At 40.3% G+C, this 23,134-nt stretch overlaps 1 long non-coding RNA gene and 1 pseudogene across 2 annotated transcripts; one reads left to right on the plus strand and one right to left on the minus strand.

The window, feature by feature from the left end:
- Positions 1-19,679, plus strand: LOC121394300. 2 transcript variants are annotated; one of them, XR_005961629.1, is made up of 4 exons: positions 1-325; positions 5,205-5,410; positions 13,644-14,099; positions 19,286-19,679. It is a non-coding gene; the product is annotated as an uncharacterized LOC121394300 (long non-coding RNA). The 2 variants fall into 2 exon arrangements; XR_005961630.1 differs by having other exon boundaries at positions 4-170; positions 19,286-19,677.
- LOC108718105 overlaps positions 1-23,134 on the minus strand; it is a 149,056-nt pseudogene that overhangs the window by 24,891 nt on the left and 101,031 nt on the right.

A 23,134-nucleotide genomic window follows, 5' to 3' on the forward strand; every position in this document is an offset into this window, starting at 1 on the left:
GGCGCGTATTCGGCGGTCACGCGGGCATTGGCTGGAGCCGTACGCTACTACGGTGCTCCACTTAGTAGTTGTTTACGCTGACTAGCTTTAGGATTTTTCTTTGGGGCAGGGTTTTATTCAGTCTTCCCTTGCGGCTGCGAACCTGTTACATACTTGCTGGTCTCTGTAAGGTGTGTGTCCTTGATATTAGGGGGTTATTGGAGGCTGTTTACACATAATGCTGTTGTGTGGTAACTCGGAGGGCCCAAGAATAAGCAGAAGCCACCCACACGTCACGCAGTTCCATTAGTCTGATTTATAGCGGCCATTGGCCCTGCTGCATCAGGTAACACGTGCTCCTAATGACAGAAGAGTTTTATTAGACATGTCGGACGAGAATAAACCTGGCTATTGCGCTTTATAGCAACCTATACCCTAATACATACCTACATGTGAATAACAGCCAAACTGTACAATGATCAAGAAGTGAAGAAATATAAATATCCCAATGTAAAGTGTAATGGCAATTAAAGGGGTTGTTCACCTTTAAATTCACTAACCTCCGAAAATTCGCCAGCAACGGCTTCACTCACACTGCCACACTTCGCCAGGCGTAGATTTGCCAGGACAATGCTAGTTGACTAAAATCCGAAGTTGCGTCCACGATGCTGGGGAAGTTGCGCTAGCGTAATTGCGCCAAGTGAAGTTGCGCTAGCGTTGCCTAATTTGCATACGTCAGGAAGTTAAAGTTGAATGGACGTATATGTTGCAGCAAATACATTACACTACACAAGCCCGGGAAAACTTAATAAAATAGAGTTTTTATATTGCCCTACACATGAGCCCAGTGTATAGTTTAGGTGCCATATGTTAGGAAATGTAGGGGGAAGCCGGTTACCCCTAAAAAAATTCATGCTCTTTTTCAGCCTATCACCCTGAAAAAGTAAAAGTCAAAAGTTTTTTGGGACTTAAATTTAATGAAAAAATGTTCAACTATTTTTTGAATAACTCCTATCTACTCTATTGCACTTCGCCTGGTGTGAGGTGGCGAAGGCAAGTCTGGCGCAAGAGAGAACGTTCAGTAAAATCCACATATTAGTGAATTTGCGTAGTTACGTCCATTCACCAGAACGCAAATTCGCCAGGCATTAGGGAGCGCAGTACCGCTAGAGTCTATCTCCTTCCCTAACGAAGTTAGTAAATCGGCAAAGTACCAAAATGACGTCACGTTAGCGAATTTTTTCTCCGCATTAGTCACTTTGCCCTTTAGTAAATTTGCCCCATAGTATGATGTACGGGTGATATTCTGAGACAATTTGCAATTGGTTTTCATTTTTTGTGGTTTTTGAATGGGGGGTCAGTGACCCCCATTTGAAAGCTGGAAAGCATCAGGAGAAGAAGGCAAATAATTCAAAGATTATAAATAACGAAGACCATGTCAAAAGTTGCTTAGAATTAGTCATTCTATTATATACTACAAGTCCATTTAAAGGTGAACCATCCCTTTAAAGGACCAGTAACGTCAAAAATTTTTACAAAAAAATTCGTTAGAATACAACGAAAAAAAAACAACAACACAAATTAAAATTTAAAATAGCAAAGCCTTTATTAAGAAATAACTTACAGAAACTCCACTTCCTGTCCTCTTCAGAAACGGCGAAAAGGCGACCATCCATCTGCAGCGCTTGATTTCTCCTGGCTATACACTGACAGCGTGTCCTCTGCCCGATCGCATTCTCCAGCTCTTCTACATCCAACAGCAGTATGAAGGCGATGTCTCCTGCTCCTCCGCTCCAGGAATGCAGCCCTGACTGCCGACCCCGTGCCCACTCCGTCACTGTCAAGGCAGCTGAAACAAAGCAGCCTCAAAAGAATGCGTCCAACACTGAGCCGGCAGGAAGAGTAAATAAAAGTAAATCATACAACCCCAGCAGGTCCACATTGAGTGTATTAGGAGGCTGCGTCTGCACTGCTCCAGGGCGAAAGGCTGTCCCCCACAAAATCCTACCGGTTCACGATTCAACATTCAGCAGCCAAACAGCAGTTTGACAGAGGGAGCAGCAGCAGCTGCAGGCGGGGAGCAGCACGGCTCACCAAAAGAAGCTCGTCCTCCTGGGGTTGCCGGCTCAGTGTTGGACGCATTCTTTTGCGGCTGCTTTGTTTCAGCTGCCTTGACAGTGACGGAGTGGGCACAGGGTCGGCAGTCAGGGCTGCATTCCTGGAGCGGAGGAGCAGGAGACATCGCCTTCATGCTGCTGCTGGATGAAGAAGAGCTGGAGAAGGCGATCGGGCAGAGGACACGCTGTCAGTGTATAGCCAGGAGGAGAAATCGAGCGCTGCAGATGGATGGTCGCCCTTTCGCCGTTTCTGAAGAGGACAGGAAGTGGAGTTTCTGTAAGTTATTTCTTAATAAAGGCTTTGCTATTTTAATTTGTGTTGGTGTTTTTTTTTTGATGTTACTGGTCCTTTAAATAAACAGTATATGTGCCATGGTATAGAAGAATATAACTGGAATATGACTGAATTTAAACATCCAAATAAAAGTTTCTTGTGCAGGATATATTACATATTAACTGGCTAGATTCTAATAAGATTAAAGGGGACATTTTACATAACCTTCATATTCAGATATATGATTAATCTTTCCTCAAACAATGTAGTGATGCAGGCAAAAGTTTTGAATGCATTTTACCTGCTAAAAGTGTCATTCTATCAGAACTGCAATGAGAGGTGGGAGTGTCTGTTTATTCTCTCACAGGAAATGGTCACAGCACTGACTGACAGGCTGAGCTCTGCTGTAGCTTGGAAAACTCCTCCCATCTCCCTGCCTGTGCGTCTGTTCCCAGTCTGCACATAACTGTCCTATGTCCATCTTTCTGCCATATCCCTGCCACCTGGGAGCTGTAGTTTAGGAACTTAAGGCTGCACATTTTGGACACCTGGGATGTGGGGGGTAAACCCCTTTCTACCACTTTCTAGAAACATAATAAATGAATTTTTCCAATTTTACTAAATCCAAGGCCGCTTTATGCTAGTTATAGGCAGCTTGGAAGTCTTCCAGCCACCCTCCCCTTACGTGCACAGATTTATGCTGAAGCCGTTTGTAAAGAAAGCGTTCTCCCTCTATCTGATCATCACTGCTGCCCCCTGTAGTGCAGGGAAATTCATTTGGGAGGGGGAGGAGCGGGGTGGGTGACGAGTGGAGTTAAATCTAAACAGTTTCAGCGTTAAGCAGGCTAAATGTGTCACTGCTGGGATACAGCTGCCTGTCAGTGCTCCATTCTGCTCCCCTCGCAACCTAATTGTTCGATGCCCTGTGCTTGTGTGACCTGCACCCGACCCTAACCCGCCCTGCTGCAGCCCGCGCCCCCATCCGCGCTTCCGGGGTCCTTTTATAGACCCGCCCCACAGATGACATCACAATGATGTCACAAAAGGGGCAGGGCGAGCAGACGCGAGACTATAAAACCGGAAGTTGGATGCCGGCATTTGAGGAGCAGTGCGAGGTCGACCCAAACCCGCCCATCCCGCGGGTATCGGGTCGGCCCGCACATCACTATTGTGTAGTGTGGAAAACACATTGTCGAGGGGGAAGAGAGAGAGGGGAGATGAGTCGCTGGTCTCCGACCAGCTCCTGAGCTCCATTGTTCAGTCTGAAGGTGCACTGAGTCTGTGTGCAAGGGTGCCTGCCCGAAGCTGGGCAAGCAGCCCTGAGAAGGACCCAGGCTTGATTGACATATTAAGTTGATGAGGGTCAGTGCTAAAAATAGCTAGGAGAGAAGAGAATATGGCATAGAGAGATCTTATAGTGTAGTATTTCGTTGTGAGTTTTGTAGTTCAACACCTCTACCTCAAAGACACAAAGAATCTTAAATGTGTGCTTATTTTAATCTTTACACACCACGTGTTCAGCAATAGGTGGGTACTCGCAAATGTTTAAAAATATAATCAGCATATAACTCATAATCTCGAGGTGTAGCTTCCAAATAGAATTCCTTGCTGAAAAAGATGTGGAGCAGTAATAGTGTAAAAACGTTTTATTTCTGATAAAAATACTTAAAATTGTACACTGACAAATTTGTAGTTAATACAGGCATATCGAGTCATCAAAATTTCCTCGCCATAGTATATCAAGGACCCCAGTGTTCACAGTTTAACCCTGTGTATGGATTCTCTGGCGCTTTCAGATGACAGCCTTCACCTGACGCGTTTCGTCGATATACGACTTCCTCAGAGGCTCAAATTCTAAAGTATGCGGTTCTCTCCTTTTACGGATCCTGGTTGCCTAGGTCACGCGTCCCTGCACTTCCTTTCCATAGTCGCGGTGTGTTACCATGGCAACTAACCCCTAATGTCCACTCCCCTTACCACATTGCAAATTATTAATACTTTCCCACTAGCACAAACATATTTTGAATGTCCCCAGCATTGGATCCCACAGCATCAAGTGGTTAAAATGATGGAAAGAGTATGAACCAAAATATTTTATATACATTTCCTCTCTTGCTTCAGTGATTCTTTCATGGTATTATCCATTAAGAGAATTAATTTACAATTAGGAATTCAGGAGATTTTTAAATTTCTTTTACCTGGTTTTTCACTAATTATGATTATTTATATTAACTTTTTTAGCTTATAGGGTTACTTGATTAATTAGCCTTTAAAAATTACCTAATCGATTATACTCAATCCATCAATTCTCCACATTATTAGTTAAAATTTGCATATTTGTATTTGTTACATATATATAGGGAGGTTTTTTTTTTTTTTATACAATTTGTATATATCAAGAAGGTATATTGTACATAAGTTTAGATAAAGACTTCTCCTAAAAAGGACCTTAGGTTGAAGTCTATGTTGAGGCCCTTAGGTTCCAGTGTTCCCATTTTATATATCCTTCTTTCGCATCTTAGAGTATCTTCTACAATGTTTCCCCCCCTCCACTTTCTGGTTAATGCCTCCACACCCCAATATGTTAGACCCTTGGGGTTACATCTATGTACCGCCTTAAAATGTTTAGATACACTATGGCTTTCTATACCTTTCTCTATATTTCTCAGATGTTCCCTAATTCAACTTATTTTGTCGTTTGAACCCTCATCAACTTATTTTGTCGTTTGAATACTAAGCTCAAGGAGAACGAGCCTTCCTGTGGGTCGGTTTTAAAAGGGGATTTCCAGAAACTGTTTTGGACACAACCTAATTAAGTATTTTGATTGACATAGTGCCTAGATGACATCGGCAACCAGCACCTCCCACCAATGCACGCCCAGTCCTTCTCAGTGGCTGCTGCTCTCTGGAAAAAAAAGTGAAAAAAAGAGATGGCCGACGGCTGCCCTGACTTGCTGTAGCTGTAACAGGACAGGAAATCAGGAGAAAGGGAGGAGCGTGATAAGAAATGCTAAGATAACAAATAAAGTGGACCCAAAAGGTATCTAAAACGTGTTTTATTCAATTTTATTGCAAAAAGAATTGATTAAACTATAGTTCAAAATTATGGTATATGTCCCCTTTAAATATCTATGGAGCAGTAAAGGATGCCATTTATCCTATCTTTCTCATTCATCCATGTTTTGTAAAACTATTTTCAATTTTAATCGGTTTTGTATACTATGAAGCCTGTAATGCGATAGCTATATTTGTAGAAAGTTTTTTTTTAATACAGATAAAGTCTTACTTAAAGGGCTGGTTCACCTTTGAGTTAACTTTTAGTATGATGTAGAGAGGGATATTCTGAGACAATTTGCAATTGGTTTTCATTTTGTATTATCTGTGGTTTTTGAGTTATTTCGCTTTTTATTCAGCAGCTCTCCAGTTTGCAATTTCACCAATCTGGTTGCTAGGATGCAAATTACCCTAGCAACCATGCACTAATTTGAATAATAGACTGGAATATGAATAGTATAGAGCCTGAACATAAAGTAAGTTATAAAAAGTAGCAATAACAATACATTTATAGCCTTACAGAGCATTTGTTTTGTAGATGGGAGTCAGTGACCCCAATTTGAAAGAGTCAGAAAAAGAAGGCAAATAATTCAAAAACTATAAAAAAAAAAAAAATAATGAAGACCAATTGAAAAGTTGCTTAGAACATTCTGTAACATACAAAAAGTTACCTTAAAGGTGAACAACCAGCTAGAGTTAATTTGAGGTATTTTAGTATGTTGTCAAGAATGACGTATAACAGAGAATAAACAAGTTTTTATTATCAATACCCATGAGATTAAATCGAGAGGATAATGAAAATTGAGAACATGATCTTGAATATCTTTCCAAAATGTTGAATTAGAGGACATTCCCAGGGTAGATGTAAATAATGAGGTAAAGAAAAAACACATTTGGGAGAGCTGTTAAGGTATTTGCCATTATTTGAATGAAAGTTAAATCCTTTGTATGTCAAAGGGATCAATCTGTAATTTTGTTCTCTCAGTACTCCAGAAAGTAGTTTATAAAAGTAGAATTTACTAAGGATTCTGCAGAGACTTCATGATGCATTTTTTGCTGTGGATTCTGTGGGATGAGAATATTTTTCCATAGATGGGATTGAATGAACCTAATTTTGATACCAAACACAGAAAGAAATCGCCGGAGCTTGGTCTAACCCACACTATGGAGTTGAGCAGCTGCTAGAAGCACCCTTGTGCCAGCGCTCAGTCTAACCCACACTCTGGAATTGACCAGCTGCAATAAACGATAAAAAGCCAATATTTGTACAGAGAGAAAAATTACCAGCACACAGTTTGCCTTTAATATTAATTGTGTGTATTACAAAAAAATTAGGTGTTAGTACCACACATTGGCCAAAATATGTAAGCTCATGTGCCACGTCAAGGCCCCTCATTGTACGCAAGTCCTACACTAGCCATTAGCATTTAAGTTTTTAGTGCATTTAAAATCAAGTGCCCCAGCAAACAGTGTGACTGAGAATTAAGACCAACAGTGCACTTACCCTTTACTCAGAAGCTCTAGTAGGAAAGCTACGGAGGCATTTTATTGCCAATAGATTAACTGCAATAGTGCAAGCTAGAATGCTATATTTATTCTGTAGAATGTTTTACCATACCTGAGTTAAAAGCTCTAGAAACTCTCTGTTTGTTTAGGATAGGAGCTGCAGTATTAATGTGGTGTGACATCACTTCCTGCCTAGGTCTCTCCCTGCTCTGGGCTCAGATTACAGTAGAGAAGGGGGGGGAGCAAACTGAGCATGCTCTTGCCCAGGGCAATGAGGTTTAAGCTGAAGGCAGGAAGTCTGATACAGAAGCCCATGTGTACACAATAGAAGGAAAGAAATGCAGTGTTTCTTTTGACAGGGGATTCAGAGCAGCACTACGTTGGGGGTTTACTGGTATAGTTAGATGGACCTTTCTGATAAGACTTACAAAGTTTTAACCTTTCCTTCTCCTTTAAGCCCCAGCCCATTAACATACACCTGTAAATCATACCTTGTTTTAATGGCTCAATGTCAGCTACAGGCAATTTTTGGCTGCAATTTGTGCACAAAACACAGAAAAAACCCACCAGCGCTCGGTCTAACCCATGCTGTGGCGTTGACCAGCTGCTAGAAGCACCTTTGTGTCAGTGCTCGGACTAACTCACAATCTGGAGTTGACCAGCTATACCTGCTATAAACAATTTGAAGCCAATAATTGTTCACAATGAGAAAGAGAAAAATTGCCGACACACAGTTTGCCTTTAAAAACAATTATTACCAAAAATGAGGTGTTAGTACCACACTTTGGCCAACATATGTAAGCTCACGTGCTACGTCAAGGCCCCTCATTCCTACACTATCCCTTAGCATTCTGAGGTGCTTTAATTAAATTTTTCTCTCAACCAAATGCTATCTGATTGAAAGGAGATGTATTTGTTGTTGTTTTTTTTAAAAAAAAAATCTTAATTTGCACCAAAAAATACATACAAATTTCTTTTTTTTAATAACTTTTTATTGACGTTTTTTCTCTCTTTTTTTTTACATTACAGTAAAATACAATATAGTAAAATACAATTGTTTCATATTGTCATTGTAAACATACAGAAGGTGAGTAGTATATTTGCATAAAAAAGAAAATACAATATAATCTGACTGTTATATTTTCACATTTTTAAACTCCAAACTTAATAAATGAACTTTAAACTAAGTTTGTGCGCCCATCTTTTTTTTTTCGTCTGGCATTCTTAAAATATGTGCAGAGTTACTCAACTAGGAAGCAATTTCCAGTTAACACCGAATAATTAGGTTAAAACATAAAAACACAGAGGTTAGCCCAAATTTCCCAAATCAGATCATATAATAGATAGGGTAGAAACGTGAAGCAAAGTAAAGTAGATTTTCCTTATTCCAGGCCTCCTCTATTATCAACATATTGTTTTCTGTTAGTTGTTTAATTTAGTACGATATTAAGCTGAGAGAAGGAACACATCTAGCCCATGAAAGGTAGCCCGGGGTGCCCAGGGTTGCCAAATTTGTAAAAATTTCTTGTGGGTCCCGGATAAAAGTGAAGTCAATTTCTTATTTATCATAATCTGTTATGCGAGCCTTTAATTTTGGAATTGGAAGAAATTGGGTCCGCCACGACTTAGCAATCACCTGTTTGGCTGCCGTGAATATAAATGTAATTAATTTTCTAGAGTTGGCGTTAATATTAGGGATCCATTGATTAAATAAGACAACCCAGGGGTCCTTTCTAATATGGATGTGGGTAATAGAGTTGATTATACCATAAATTCGTGACCAGTATTTTTTCACTATAAGGCATTGCCACTATATATGAGCCATCGTTCCTTCTCCTCCACAATTCCGAAAACAATCCTTAGATTGAGATGGAAACATCTTGCTTAAACGCATAGTAAAATACCAATGAGTAAGTATTTTGTAGGAAGTTTCTATTTGATGTAAATTAATAGAGCATTTATTTGTTCCTTCCCATATACTCTCCCATGCTTTTGGATCAAGAGTTTGGTGTAATTCCTGTTCCCAGGTTTTAATATACGATGGAGGAATTGTGTTGCTTTGCATCATTAAGGACTGATAAAGCAGAGAGATTAAGCCTGTTGTGTACGGATAAGTAAAACATAACGTTTCAAATGCAGAGCAGGAAGGTAGAACCGGGTTTTTATGTACTGAGTGCAGAAAGTGATGGACTTGCAGAAAATGGAATTTTTCTTCAATGGGGGGATGAAACTTGTTTTCAAAACCTTCCCAAGACAGGCCTGTAAGTTGATATAAATCTTTAGCATATTTAATGTGGGTCGTACACCACCACCTAAAAGAAGCAGTTCCTAAACCGGGTAAGAATTCAGGGTTACCCCAAAGCGGAGTGGCAGGTTTGTGGGGGGCTATCAAATTAGCTGACTGTTTGACAGAATCCCAAACGGATAGAATATGTTTCATGAATTCAGACATCCCTTTGGGACGAAGTTCTGCTTTGACCCAAGGGAGGGCTGCAGGGTTAACTGGGTATATTAATGCTTTCTCTAATTGAACCCAAACTGGAGGTGAGATAAAGTACAGTTGGGCAATTGGGGCTAGTTGGGCTGCTTGATAATATTTCAATGGGTTGGGAAAGGCAAGACCTCCATTTCTTTTACTTTTCTGTAGAGTAGATCCTGAGATTCTATGAAATCCAAAGGCCCAAACAAAATTAGTAATGTTTTTTTGTAATGTTGCCAAGTCTTTTTTAGGAACTGGTACGGGTAATGATCTGAAAAGATACAGTAATTTGGGCAGGTTCACCATTTTGATTGCGTTAATTCTACCCAACCATGAAATGTTATATTTGTTCCATTGTGTTAGTAGGGAGTTAATTTTTTGCCACATAGGAATGTAGTTACTCTTATAGAGAGTTGAGAAATTAGGTGTAAGATGTATTCCTAAATAATTCAAGTGCGAAGTTTTCCAAGAGTATTCAAAGTTTTATTAAATAAGTTTAAGTACATGGGTTGGTAGATTTAAACTTAATGCCTTAGATTTGGCATTATTAACTGAAAGGCCTGAGATTACTGCAAACTGGTCTAATAGATATGTTAAATGTGGCAAGGAGGTGAGAGGCTTAGTGAGCGTGAGAATTACATCATCCGCGAAAAAGCAGGCTTTGTATTGTTTCCCAGAATGAATTATCCCATAAATTTGGGAGTGACTATCAATGAGTCTTGCTAGGGGCTCTAAGGCAAAGAGCACAGGCGATAAAGGGCAACCTTGTCTCGTGCCTCTCTCTAGGGGTATATTAGAAGAGGTAAATGGGCCCCATTTAATGTATGCTGATGGAGAAGTATAAAGCGCTTTATTTGTATGTTGAAATATTGGGCCAAATCCCCATTTTGACAAGATATAAAATAAGTACTCCCATGAAATTTTATCAAATGCTTTTTGTATATCCAGACTTAAAAAGCATTGCAGGGGTTTTTGTTGAATTTGCAATATGGGTTAGGTGAATAACTCGTCTAATATTGTCTCCTGTATATCTTTTAGGGATAAAGCCTGTTTGGTCAAGATGTATAAGGGTAGGAAGGAAAGTATTGAGTCTAGACACCAATATCTTTTCGAAGATCTAAGTTGAGGATGGATATGGGGCGATAATTGGCACATTGATCACAGCTATTTGTGCTGCTAATGCTTTAGGCCAGTAGTTGCCCTGGGCAATGAAATTAAAGGCCTGTACAAGATGTGGACATAAAATCTCAGAGAATTTCTTATAATATTGAGACGAAAATCCGTCAGGGCCAGGGGTGGTATTAGATTTAAGGCTCTTGATGGCTTGTTGTACTTCAATGGTTATAGGACTATCTAGCAGTTCTTTATGATTTGCAGCAATTGGAGGCAGAGCTAAATCTTGCAAGAATTGATTAGCCTTATGTAAAGAGAATGGGGTATGTTGATTGTAAAGGTCTGAATAAAATTTTGTAAATTCTGCCAATATTACATGGGGATGAGCCGTTAGATGTCCTGCACTTGTTTTAATTTTATGGGGAACATTGGAAGAGATATTCAAGCCTTTTAATTTTCTAGCTAGTAAAGTATCAGCTTTATTGTTTTTAGTATAGAATTTTTGATTAGCCCATCTAACTGTCATATCAGCCTCATGAAGCTATAACATTTTTAATTCGGTAGATACGTCTTTTAATTGTCGATTTATTTCAGAAGTGGGGTTTGTTTTGTGCAACTGTTCGAGGGCAGAGTGTTTTTGAGTTACATTTTGGAGGTTTAGTGTATTTTCCCTATTCCATGGGAGGCTAATTGAATAAATACACCTCGCATTACTAACTTGTGAGCTTCCCAAAGGGTCATTGAAGATGTGACAGAATTTACATTTTCCTGAAAATACGTTTGTAGAGCTTTCCCAAATGTAGAGGGAACATGTAAAAGGGTATCAGATAAACACCATTTTAAGTTATAAGGTTTAATTATCATATTTGTTAGGCTCACCATTGTAGGAGAATGGTCAGACCATACTGCAGATAGTATGTCCGCCTCTTGAACATTTGGCATTAGCACTGCAGACAAAAAAATGTGATCAATTCTCATATAGACTGAGTGGGGGTGTGAAAAAAATGTATAATCTCTTGTCAATGGATGACGTTCACGCCAGACATGAGCTAAAATACATACAAAATTTAATGAAATATGACATTACAGTCGTGAATAGGATTACATATGTAAATTGGAGTAGGCCTACACACATTCCTCGTCCTACACCCAATAACCAGAAACATACACTACACATCTGATTGTCCTAAACAGTAAAATAGTTACAGTTTCTTTTCCATTGGACTGTTAGAGTTGCCTCCTTTCGTATAGATTTTTCTGGCCTGAATGAGAAGTCCCTGCTTGGTAAAATCAAGGGAAATGGGCAAACTGGTGATGTCACTGAGCCGGGATTGGGCAGGTATGGGACATCGGGGTACAGAAATAGGAGTATTGGGCAATTGTTGTGGGAGATAAGAGGGAATGTTTAAAAAGGATTTTTTTCAGTGAACCACTTTAGGGAGGGAAGGAGAAGATTCTCCTTATTTCTGGGGAACAATCTAAAAACAACTGAATTGAAGAAATTATTTGACAGATGAACAACCCATTGTATTGCCGGTAAATTAGTAATACCAGCCCCGGTTCTAGCTGGTGTTTTTCTGGCTAGCCCAGTCAAATATCAGCTGTGTGGCAACCTTAGGGGCTATACCTATTTTCACTTGGCATTGTATAAAATAAACTGCTATCAGGACATTTACAAGTATTCTTTTGTGTTTGAGTTGTTATTGGTAAGGGATTTCTCCCTACCAAGTCCTCGGACATACTGGGGCAGATGTATGAAGGGTCGAATATCGAGGGTTAATTAACCCTCGATATTCGACTAGGAACTAAAATCCTTCGACTTCGAATATCGAAGTCGAAGGATTTAGCGCAAATCCTACGATCGAACGATCGAAGGATTATTCCTTCGATCGAACGATTAAATCCTTCGAATCGAACGATTCGAAGGATTTGAATCCAACGATCGAAGGAATATCCTTCGATCAAAAAAACTTAGGCAAGCCTATGGGGACCTTCCCCATAGGCTAACATTGACTTCGGTAGCTTTTAGCTGCCGAAGTAGGGGGTCGAAGTTTTTTTTAAAGAGGCAGTACTTCGACTATCGAATGGTCGAATAGTCGAACGATTTTTAGTTCGAATCGTTCGATTCGAAGTCGTAGTCGAAGGTCGAAGTAGCCCAAAAAACACTTCGAAATTCGAAGTTTTTTTACTTCGAATCCTTCACTCGAGCTTCATGAATCGGCCCCACTGTATACCAGGTAGTAAACCAAAATACATAGGAAGTTTCCTGTTGTCGATTGTGGGGTAATGTCTGTACATATTTTGTCCGGGTAGCAAAGAAGGTAGTTACTTAGTGCTCTATGTTCAAGATGGCTTCCAGCCAATCCATGTGATAGGCAAAATCAAGCTTAGTAATCGTCATTTCAAGTGATGGGGGGAGGGTTGATATCCAGGAATACTGTGTCTCTCAAGATTGCCCACAAAGATGTGAGATGTATCTGAAAATGTAGCGTGAATTTACAATAGGAGGTGACAGTCTCCAGAATTGTTTGATCAATGGACAAGACCATAGACAGTGGTAAATATCTGCCTTTGGAGCCTGGCACTTTGGGCAGGCATCAGTTTCAGATCATGCCACTTGTTTCCGTAACTTGGGACAAAAATGTGCAATACATTCAGAAACGTAACATGAAAATTACTTTTAAATTAAAAACTGATATGTATTCAAATTGTAAGGAATTTTTTTTTCGTATAAGGTCTGGAAATTCTCTATGCCCCTCTCAAAATCCTTATCCAATAGTGAAGGTTTAAACATTTTGGACTTAAGGAAGATGAAAGGTTGTATTGTGATCAATCAAAATAAGCAATCGTTTGGGTTATCGATTTCCTCTGATAGAATGTTACAAATCACTGTTTGTGCATAAAGCCTAATTTGGAGATATATTTGTTAAAGAATGAAATGGGGAAAGTGTAAATGAGAGAATCCTTTAAACTAGGCTTGTTGAACCAGAGGGGTAGTTGAAAATAAAACAATTTCTCTTGTCAGAGATTTGACATTTGCTTATACAATCACCCCAACAAAGAATATGTGTAGGGGAATTGAGATGTTGTAACCAATTAATATTTTTTCTTTTCCATTTAGGAGACTGGAGGCTAAGCCGAGCAGAGGAGACCACGTTCCTTGTTAAAGGGAAAGGAAAGTCTTTTTAACTTGGGGGTGCCACAATTTAGGCATCCCAAGTGATTTTATTTACTTAACTGATAACCCAGGCTGCTGCTCCTGTCAACAGATAACTGCACCGGCCCAGGGTTCTTCCAGAGATCCAGAGTGATTCTCTTTTTCCACTTCTTCAGACATAACTGCACAGTGGTGTGAAATAGCTGTTTTTTTTTTCTGTTGTTAAAGTATGGCTTTTCACTCTGCTGTGTATGCACAGCTGCGGGAATAAAGAATAAGCATGAACAGGATCCCTCTGTGTAGCTCACTGGGCCTCTGCAGTTTTCTATTGATAGGAGCAGCAGCCCTGGGTATATACAATCACTTAGAGCTGCCTAACTTTTGGTACCTTTAAGTAAAAAACTTGCTTCTCCTTTAAAGGTAAGTAAGGGTAACCTGATAATCATATTTATGTAATCGGTATAGTATTTGTCATACTATAAAATTGTTTCTATAAACTTGGTAATCTTTAATTTCAGAGGGTTGTTTTTTGAATTGTTTATTAAGCATTTCTAATATGTTTTCCTTAGATTGTGTAGTTATTTTTAGATCTATATTAATATATTTGCCATTTTCAGAGATGTGCCTTGTTAATGCTGACTAGTTAAATCTCTGTAACCATGTACCCCGAGACCATCATTTATTTTTGGACAGTAACATAAAAAAAATTAAAATGTAACATAGTAATAACAATTTGATGAACTGTGGCCCTACATTGATAGCACTGATTTGTTTGCTTGTTTTAGAAACACTACTAAAGTTTATACAATCAACCTGCTGTGTAGCCATGGGAGCAGCCATTCAAAGCTGGAAAAAAGAAAAAAGGAACAGGTTTACATAGCAGATAACAGATAAACTATGTAGAATACAATGGGATTCTACAGAACTTTTCTGTTATCTTCTATATCACCTGTACCTCTACAGGGCAACAGTACATTCATTTTAATTAATTGTAAACACTTTCTTAGTTTCGGTAGAACAATTTTTTTGATTTTTTTCCTTTCCAAATGAATTAAAAGTATTGAGCAAATTCACCATAGGATAGATGCATTTAAGAAAGATCAACATTTTTTAGAAGGCAGTCCTTTTAAATTTAATGGTGCATTTTTCTGTTTATTATAAAAATGTGCCATCTTTTTTTTATCATTGGAAGTCATCAAAAATAGAGCCAATAAAGATCTGCTGGATACCTAGATTTTAGATGTAGGATTGTTTCTTTTCGATACCTAGTTGCAATAGGACTTTAGCAGAAGAAAGGCCTTATATACTTATTAGTTCAGTCTTTTGGGTTTAAACCCAGAAATAGACTCAAAGTTTGTAATATTGAGAAGATATTTTTATATTATGAGAAGGATTTTTCACAATTAAGAAAACTCAAATGCTGGTAAACACACGGATAGATTATTAATATCCAGAGCAGGTAATCAGGAGAACATCTTGAGATATCTGATGAGGGATTCCAATGTTATGTTGAACAGTAGGAGTGAGAGAGGCCAACCCTGTCCAGTACCTCTTTTTACTCCTCACATTTCATCAGCTGCGATTTTATGTGTCTTCAAAGAAGTGTATAGCAGCTGAAAAATATTCCATCACTAGCAGATGCCATAGCGGGCACTATTGCTACTTCTATTGCGAAAGCCATGTCAAAGGTTCAAGAGGTTCCAGTGGAAAAACACAAGCGCACACTATCTAAGCGTGACGATATACCCTCCCGCACTTCTAACTCTCCGGATGTATCTGAAAGCTAGGGATCCAACAGAGAGGTATTTTCGTCCCCTGCCCAATCAGAAGATGACGAGGAAGAAAATACCAGAGAGAAGGATACCTCTTACGACATTGACGGCATTATCATGGCCGTCATTGAGGTGCTAAATCTTGACTCCAATGCAGATTCCTCATATCATAAAGGTCTTTTTAAAAGAGAGAAAAAATCTGCAACCTGCTTTTCCTCGCATGAACAGCTGACAGCAGTAATCCAGGATGAGTGGAATTTGCCAAAAAGGGCTTTTCAGGCATCACGCAGGTTCTCCAAGTCCTACCCCTTTCAAAGGAGTTTGTGGAGAAGTGGTCCGTTCCACCACTAGTAGATGCGCCAGCCTCACACCTTTCCATAACAACTGCTCTACCATGGACACAGCCACCTTCAAGGATACTACAGAGAAGAGGTTGGAAGGATCCCTAAAAGAGATCTTCTCAGTTGCAGGATCAGCTCTTCGGCCATCCCTAGCCTCAGCATGGGTGAACAGGGCCATAGAAGCATGGGCAACCTCGCTCATACTGGGCACACCCCTGGTAGAACTCATTCACACTGCTCGTTGCATAGCAGAAACCAATGCATTCTTATGCAAAGCAGTTCTGGACATGGCACAGCTCATAGAACGTACCTCGGATCAGCACCGAGGACTTTATGGCTAAAGAACTGGTCATCCGACATCAGTTCCAAGAAATACTTTACAATTTTACCCTTGAAGGGTCTTCGACTATTTGGGGAAATAATTATCAGGCGACAGGGGGTAAGAGCACTTTTCTACCACAGTCCAAATAACGTTCCCCCTCAGCCCCCTGTAGGGGGTGATTTTTTTTGTGGCCAAAGCAGCAGGTCGACAAAAAAATCAAACTCTCCATTGAGGTCATCCTTTCGCTCCAAACCATCAGACAAACCTCGTTCAGGATGGAAACCGAACAAGCCCCAAGGCAAGGTCAACCATGACAAGCCCTCATCGGCATGACTGGGCACTCCCTCCGGGGTCACAAAAGCACATAGGGGGACAGCTTCTCCATTTCTGGGAGGCGTGGTTACGCCAATCTTCAGATTCTTGGGTGAAGGAAATAGTCACAGACGGCTATCACCTAGACTTCACTTCTCTTCCCCACAGGAGATTCTTCATGTCAAAAGTCCCATCCATTCCAAGCCGAGCTCAGGCCTTCCAGGAATGTGTCAGATGTCTTTGGGACCTAGGGGTTATCGAACCAGTCCCATCACAAACGAGATTTTACGACTACTACTCCAATCTCTTCATACTTCCAAAGAAGGACAACACATTCAGACCGGTGCTGGACCTCAAAGAATTGAACCTCTTGATCAGATTTGTGCAGTTGAAGATGGAAACCTTGTGCTCCGTAATCTGGGGAATGGAACCAGGACAACTCCTGGTGTCCTTGGGCATCAAAGATACTTATCTCCATGTCCCCATCTGGCCACCCCACCACCAGTACCTCCGATTTGCCTTTGGCAAGCGGCATTTCCAGTTTGTAGTACTCCGGTTCAGGCTAACCTCAGCGCCATTCATCACACAGGATGATTTTCCTCGGGTTGGAATGCGACACGCTGGAACAGAGAGTGTTCCTACCACAAGAGAAGCAACTCAAGCTCCGCAACCAGATTCAGCATTCCAGACATTCTCTCCTTTTTACAAAGAGGGATGGACGTAGGCCTTAAGCTAGGTTCACTGAAGGTCCAGGTATCGGCATTGACTTTTTCAGCTCAGATTGTCTCTTGATTCTGTGAAAACGTTCCTACAGGGGGTGGCCCATATAGCCCCCCCCCACGACAAACACCAGTTCCCACATGGGATCTCAACATTGTTCTGGACGCACTCCTGGACCCCCAATTTGAGCCACTAGGCTCAGTCGAACCATCATGGATGATCTGGAAAGTAGTACTACTTCTAGCAGTAACATCAGCATGGGAGCTCTTCTCTGTGACCCTCATCTCCTAAGTTTTAACAAGGACAAGGTGGTACTTCGTACCAATCTGAAATTCTCGCCAAAGGTCGCTTCATCCTTTCATCTCAACCAAGACATAGTGGTGCCATCCCTATGTCCGGAGCCCAAGAATGGCTGCACGGCTTTGATATGGTCCGGCCCCTAAGAATATATCTGTCACGATCCAAAGTGTTTCGCAAGTCAGATTGTCGGCTCATCATTCCAGCCAACCAGAGCAGTGGGGTCATCATGGGCCTGGCGCCACTCTGCCTCGGCTGAGCTGATCTGCAGAGCGGCCATGGTCATCAATTCACACTTTCCGAAATTCTACCAAATTCATTCCTTTGCCTCCTCAGAGGCAGCCTTTGGTCGCAAAGTACTGCACACAGCTGTGCAGGACTAAAGGCAACAAAAATTCAGTTACTATTTTCACCCTCCCTATTGTTGTTGGGGCTGCTTTAAGTCCTCACTGATCTCCTTTGTCCCCCGGAGAGGCCAGAGAAAATAGGATTTATGTACCTACTGGTAAATCCCTTTCTCTGTCGTCTAAGGTGGACACAGGATTTCCCACCCTCTGTAAATAGTTGATTGTTGAAATAGTGTTACTGTTCTCTCTACCTCTCTGTGTCCGGTTACTTGGTACCAACTGAGTTGAATAGGAAAGTACTAGGGGTAAAGCTGGAACATCCAGGCATGCCCTCTTTTTCTTATCCAATCAAGTGTCCTGCCTCCAGGAGGATGGAGCTTAACCCCACTGGTCTCATGTGTCCCCCTGTCGACTACAGAGAAACGGATTTACCAGTAGGTTAGTGATGTGCGGGTAGACCCAATACCTGCGGGTTTACACATGGGTCTGGCGGGTTCGGCCCCGCTCCTCCATTTGTCGGTGGCAGCTTCTGACTTCCTGCTTGATTTTTTAAACTTGCGCGCCTCCCCTTTTGTGATGTCATCAGCTGGGCGGGTCGGCGCAGGGCCTTAAAATGGAAGCAGGGAGTTGGGCAGGTTAGGGTCGGGTGCGGGTCGGGTAAAACTCGACCTGCACATCACTACGGTAGGTACATAAATCCTTTTTTAAGTGCCAATTACAACCAGTGCATTTTTTTTAACATTTTTTGCAATGTAGATAATCTTTATACTAGTACTTCTTCCCAGATCTTCCTTTTTCAAGGCTCTTCTTTCCAGGGGTGATATGCTTCAGAGGAGTTTTAATAAACCATTTTGGGATCTGTTATCACCTTAGTAAGAGAAATTAGGCTTGATGTCAAAGGTTGTTTTGAGAAACAGCGGTATTAGGCAAATGGGTCAAAAAAAGAGAAATTCAATTGATTAACTATTTGTTAAAGGGGTTGTTCACCTTTAAACATCTGTCCAAACATAAACAGTCTGGGTCATTAAAGCATTTTACTTAATCAGCTTTATTATTTAAAAAACTCTTTTTTTTAAATTACAGATCACTTTAGCTGCAGGTCAGAAGCTCTTAAAGAGATACTGACACCAGAATTTAAACTATTTTTTACATCTGTCATAATATTGCCTTTGAAAGCTACTTATAACTTTGCCATAAAGTATTTGCACAATGCTTTTACAGTACCTGTCTGATGCCCCATGTTCCTATATGAGGGGGCTGCCATATTTGTGCAGCAGTAGCCCATTAGCATTAGAAACTTTAACTGACAGGCTGAGATGGGACAGTCAGGTTGGCAAAACAGTCAGGTTTAGAAACTTCAACTTACTTACAAAAACAATCCTCTCCACAAAAAATGATCAACATGACCTATAGGTAACTTTTAATATACATTCATATTTTAAAAAGTATTTTTTAGAGTCAGTATCACTTTGTTTTCTTTCTGTTCTCCACTTAGGGATGGGATCTCTCACATCTTTCCCTGTGTGATGTGATGAAAGCCCAAGGAGGAAGTTATGGACTGAAGAGCTACTGCACATTCCTTTCCTCTCCTGCTTCATTTGCATGTCTTCGACCCAACTGGCTGGCAAGATTTTACATAAGAGAATTAATTTAATTTATGTACAAGAATATGACTTTGATTTTATCATTATAAACAATTGAAATGTACTATGCCACAAAAGAGATCATATTCAGTTAATCTATCCATAGAAATATATATATATATATATATAAATGTCAGCACGAAAGAAACAAAAAATAAACATTAAGAAACATGTTCTGCGTTCTCTAATGAACCAGTGTGGCAGAAGATTTAGGGGTAGATTTATCAAAATGTAAGATCAGAGCTCACCACAAAAAAAAAACACTTTGTATTCATTCCTGTGATTTTTAAGAAGCATATTTATCAATGGATGAAAGTTACAGTTTACCATTTGATAAATACACTTATAGGAATGACTAGAAAGGGGATGAGTTTTTTTTGTGGTGAGCTCTGATGTCACATTAAGGGGCCTATCTATTATGCTGTGTAAATGGAGTCTTGTCAAAAAAGGTGATAAGGGTGAAGACACGCAGAGCTACTAGTAGCAGCTACTTGTCACATCTACAAAATAGACAATAGTGATTATTGGCTTAGCTAAGACACTTCAAGTGTTTTAGCAGAGGCAAGTCTTAGTATTGTCTATGGCAGGATAATTTTTGTAGCTGCTACTAGTGGCCTTGTGTGTTTTCACCCTAAACGTTGTGTAAAATAAACAGCAAATTCCTCAATGTTTGTGCGCCTTCCAAATTCCACATTTGGCGGCATTAGAAAAGTAGAATGCATGATAAGGGCACCTTTTTTTCCTTTTGATGTGTGGTGAATTTGAATGTTGTTTCTTTGCTGTATTTTTACACAACGGTAAATATTCCCCGTAGTGTCAGTCAATCGTTCAAGTGTCCATTGCTAATTGATGTGAAAGGGATATGCTCTTCGTTAGAGAGGATCTGGATCATTGGCTATAGATATTTTTCATTGTCCTTTTATTTGAAAGGGCTGAGAACTCTGCTCCCTGAATATCGCATAATCATATTTTAGCTTTGGTAGGGAGTCATCAGTTACCAGAGAGAGAGTCTGATAGTAGTATAGCAAGCAAGTCTTTATAAAGTTCAAGAATGCCATTGAAACATACATTTTATCTTCTGGACCTGTTTTCCCAATACTTAGCTTTTCTTGCTAACTGTTTAAACTTTTTTTCCTAGATACAATTTTTTTTTGTGGAGGAAGAGTTATCTTCTATGAAAAGAATGCTGTCTTCCATCTCTAAAAGTCATTTTGGAGTTAGGTAGGGCAGTTGATTATTTATATAACTCTGTAACCTTGCTTTCTATACATAATTCTCAATAGTCATGTCAGCTGTCTAGCTATAATTCAACTGTTTTTGTATGACATGACATGTGGGAGAGACTTATAATTGCACGTTGTCGGTGTTTCATATTTTATGCAGTTCTTTACACAGATCATACTCCTTTCACATCTGTCCCTGCCCCACAGGAGCTTACAATATAAGCTTCCTATCACGTTCATTCACAGTTAAGTCAGTTATATGTTAATCATATCACACACACACACACACACAGAGCTTACAATCTAAAGATCCTATCCTTTCATACATAGTAGGGTCAGTTGTAGCGTGTGGGTTGTATAAAGGAGTGATTGGAACCAAGGTGCATGATTTAGTGAATCTGCTGTTTGAACTACTGAATTGCATACTAGTGAAGAAGCACAGAATGCTAAGGTGTTTAACTCATTGCATGTTGGGAGGGACACCCTGATTGATAAAGCCTGGCTTTACCCCTCAATAGAGCAGTGATACCCCTCATCCTTCATGCTCCGAGTGAACAGGCACTACTGTCTGTCTTCCGTAATGAGGTATGCCTTCTTCCCCACATTACAGTCGAGCGTGCACTAACAGACGGGACAGTAGCGAAGAGCTTAGCTTCTGGCTTGTGAGTGTGGAAGGGTTTTTACCTTACAAGATATATAATCATTAAAAAAGTCCTACCTTCTGTTCTTCAAATGTGCCATCGTCATTTGTTCCATGTCATCTGGCTTCCTCTTCTTATTTCTATAGCGCCGTCACATTTCATGCAGTGCATTTTACAAATTATACATCATGCACATCAGTCCCTGCCCCAAGAGGAGAGCTTACAATCTAAGGATTCTATTACATTCATTCATAGTAAGGTCAGTTATTTGTCAATCATATGGCTCACACACACACACTTCATGCAGTGGTTTCCAGAGAGTTTACATCATTCACATCAGTCCCTGCCTCCACAGGGGGAGCTTACAATCTAAAGATCCTATCACATTCATACACAGAAGGGTCAGTTGTAGTGTGTGGGTTGTATAAAGGAGTGATTGGAACCAAGGTGCATGATTAAGTGAATCTGGTGTTTGAACTACTGAATTGCATACTAGTGAAGAAGCACAGAATGCTAAGGTGTTTAACTCATTGCATGTTGGGAGGGACACCCTGATTGATAAAGCCTGGCTTTACCCCTCAATAGAGCAGTGATACCCCTCATCCTTCATGCTCCGAGTGAACAGGCACTACTGTCTGTCTTCCGTAATGAGGTATGCCTTCTTCCCCACATTACAGTCGAGCGTGCACTAACAGACGGGACAGTAGCGAAGAGCTTAGCTTCTGGCTTGTGAGTGTGGAAGGGATTTTACCTTACAAGATATATAATCATTAAAAAGTCCTACCTTCTGTTCTTCAAATGTGCCATCGTCATTTGTTCCATGTCATCTGGCTTCCTCTTCTTATTTCTATAGCGCCGTCACATTTTATGCAGTGCATTTTACAGATTATACATCATTCACATCGGTCCCTGCCCCACTAGGAGAGCTTACAATCTAAGGATTCTATAACGTTCATTCACAGTAAGGTCAGTTATTTGTCAATCATATGGCTCACACACACACACTTCATGCAGTGGTTTCCAGAGAGTTTACATCATTCACATCAGTCCCTGCCCCACAGGGGGAGCTTACAATCTAAGGATTCTGTTACACTCATTCATAGTAAGGTCAGTTATTTGTGAATCATATGGCTCACACACACACACTTCATGCAGTGGTTTCCAGAGAGTTTACATCATTCACATCAGTCCCTGCCTCCACAGGGGGAGCTTACAATCTAAAGATCCTATCACATTCATACACAGAAGGGTCAGTTGTAGTGTGTGGGTTGTATAAAGGAGTGATTGGAACCAAGGTGCATGATTTAGTGAATCTGCTGTTTGAACTACTGAATTGCATACTAGTGAAGAAGCACAGAATGCTAAGGTGTTTAACTCATTGCATGTTGGGAGGGGCACCCTGATTGATAAAGCCTGGCTTTACCCCTCAATAGAGCAGTGATACCCCTCATCCTTCATGCTCCGAGTGAACAGGCACTACTGTCTGTCTTCCGTAATGAGGTATGCCTTCTTCCCCACATTACAGTCGAGCGTGCACTAACAGACGGGACAGTAGCGAAGAGCTTAGCTTCTGGCTTGTGAGTGTGGAAGGGTTTTTACCTTACAAGATATATAATTATTAAAAAAGTCCTACCTTCTGTTCTTCAAATGTGCCATCGTCATTTGTTCCTTGTCATTTGGCTTCCTCTTCTTATTTCTATAGCGCCGTCACATTTTATGCAGTGCATTTTACAGATTATACATCATTCACATCGGTCCCTGCCCCACTAGGAGAGCTTACAATCTAAGGATTCTCTAACGTTCATTCATAGTAAGTTCAGTTATTTCTCAATCATAT

Source organism: Xenopus laevis, chromosome 5S (assembly GCF_017654675.1).
Source record: "Xenopus laevis strain J_2021 chromosome 5S, Xenopus_laevis_v10.1, whole genome shotgun sequence".
NCBI classification, from domain to species: Eukaryota; Metazoa; Chordata; class Amphibia; order Anura; family Pipidae; genus Xenopus; species Xenopus laevis.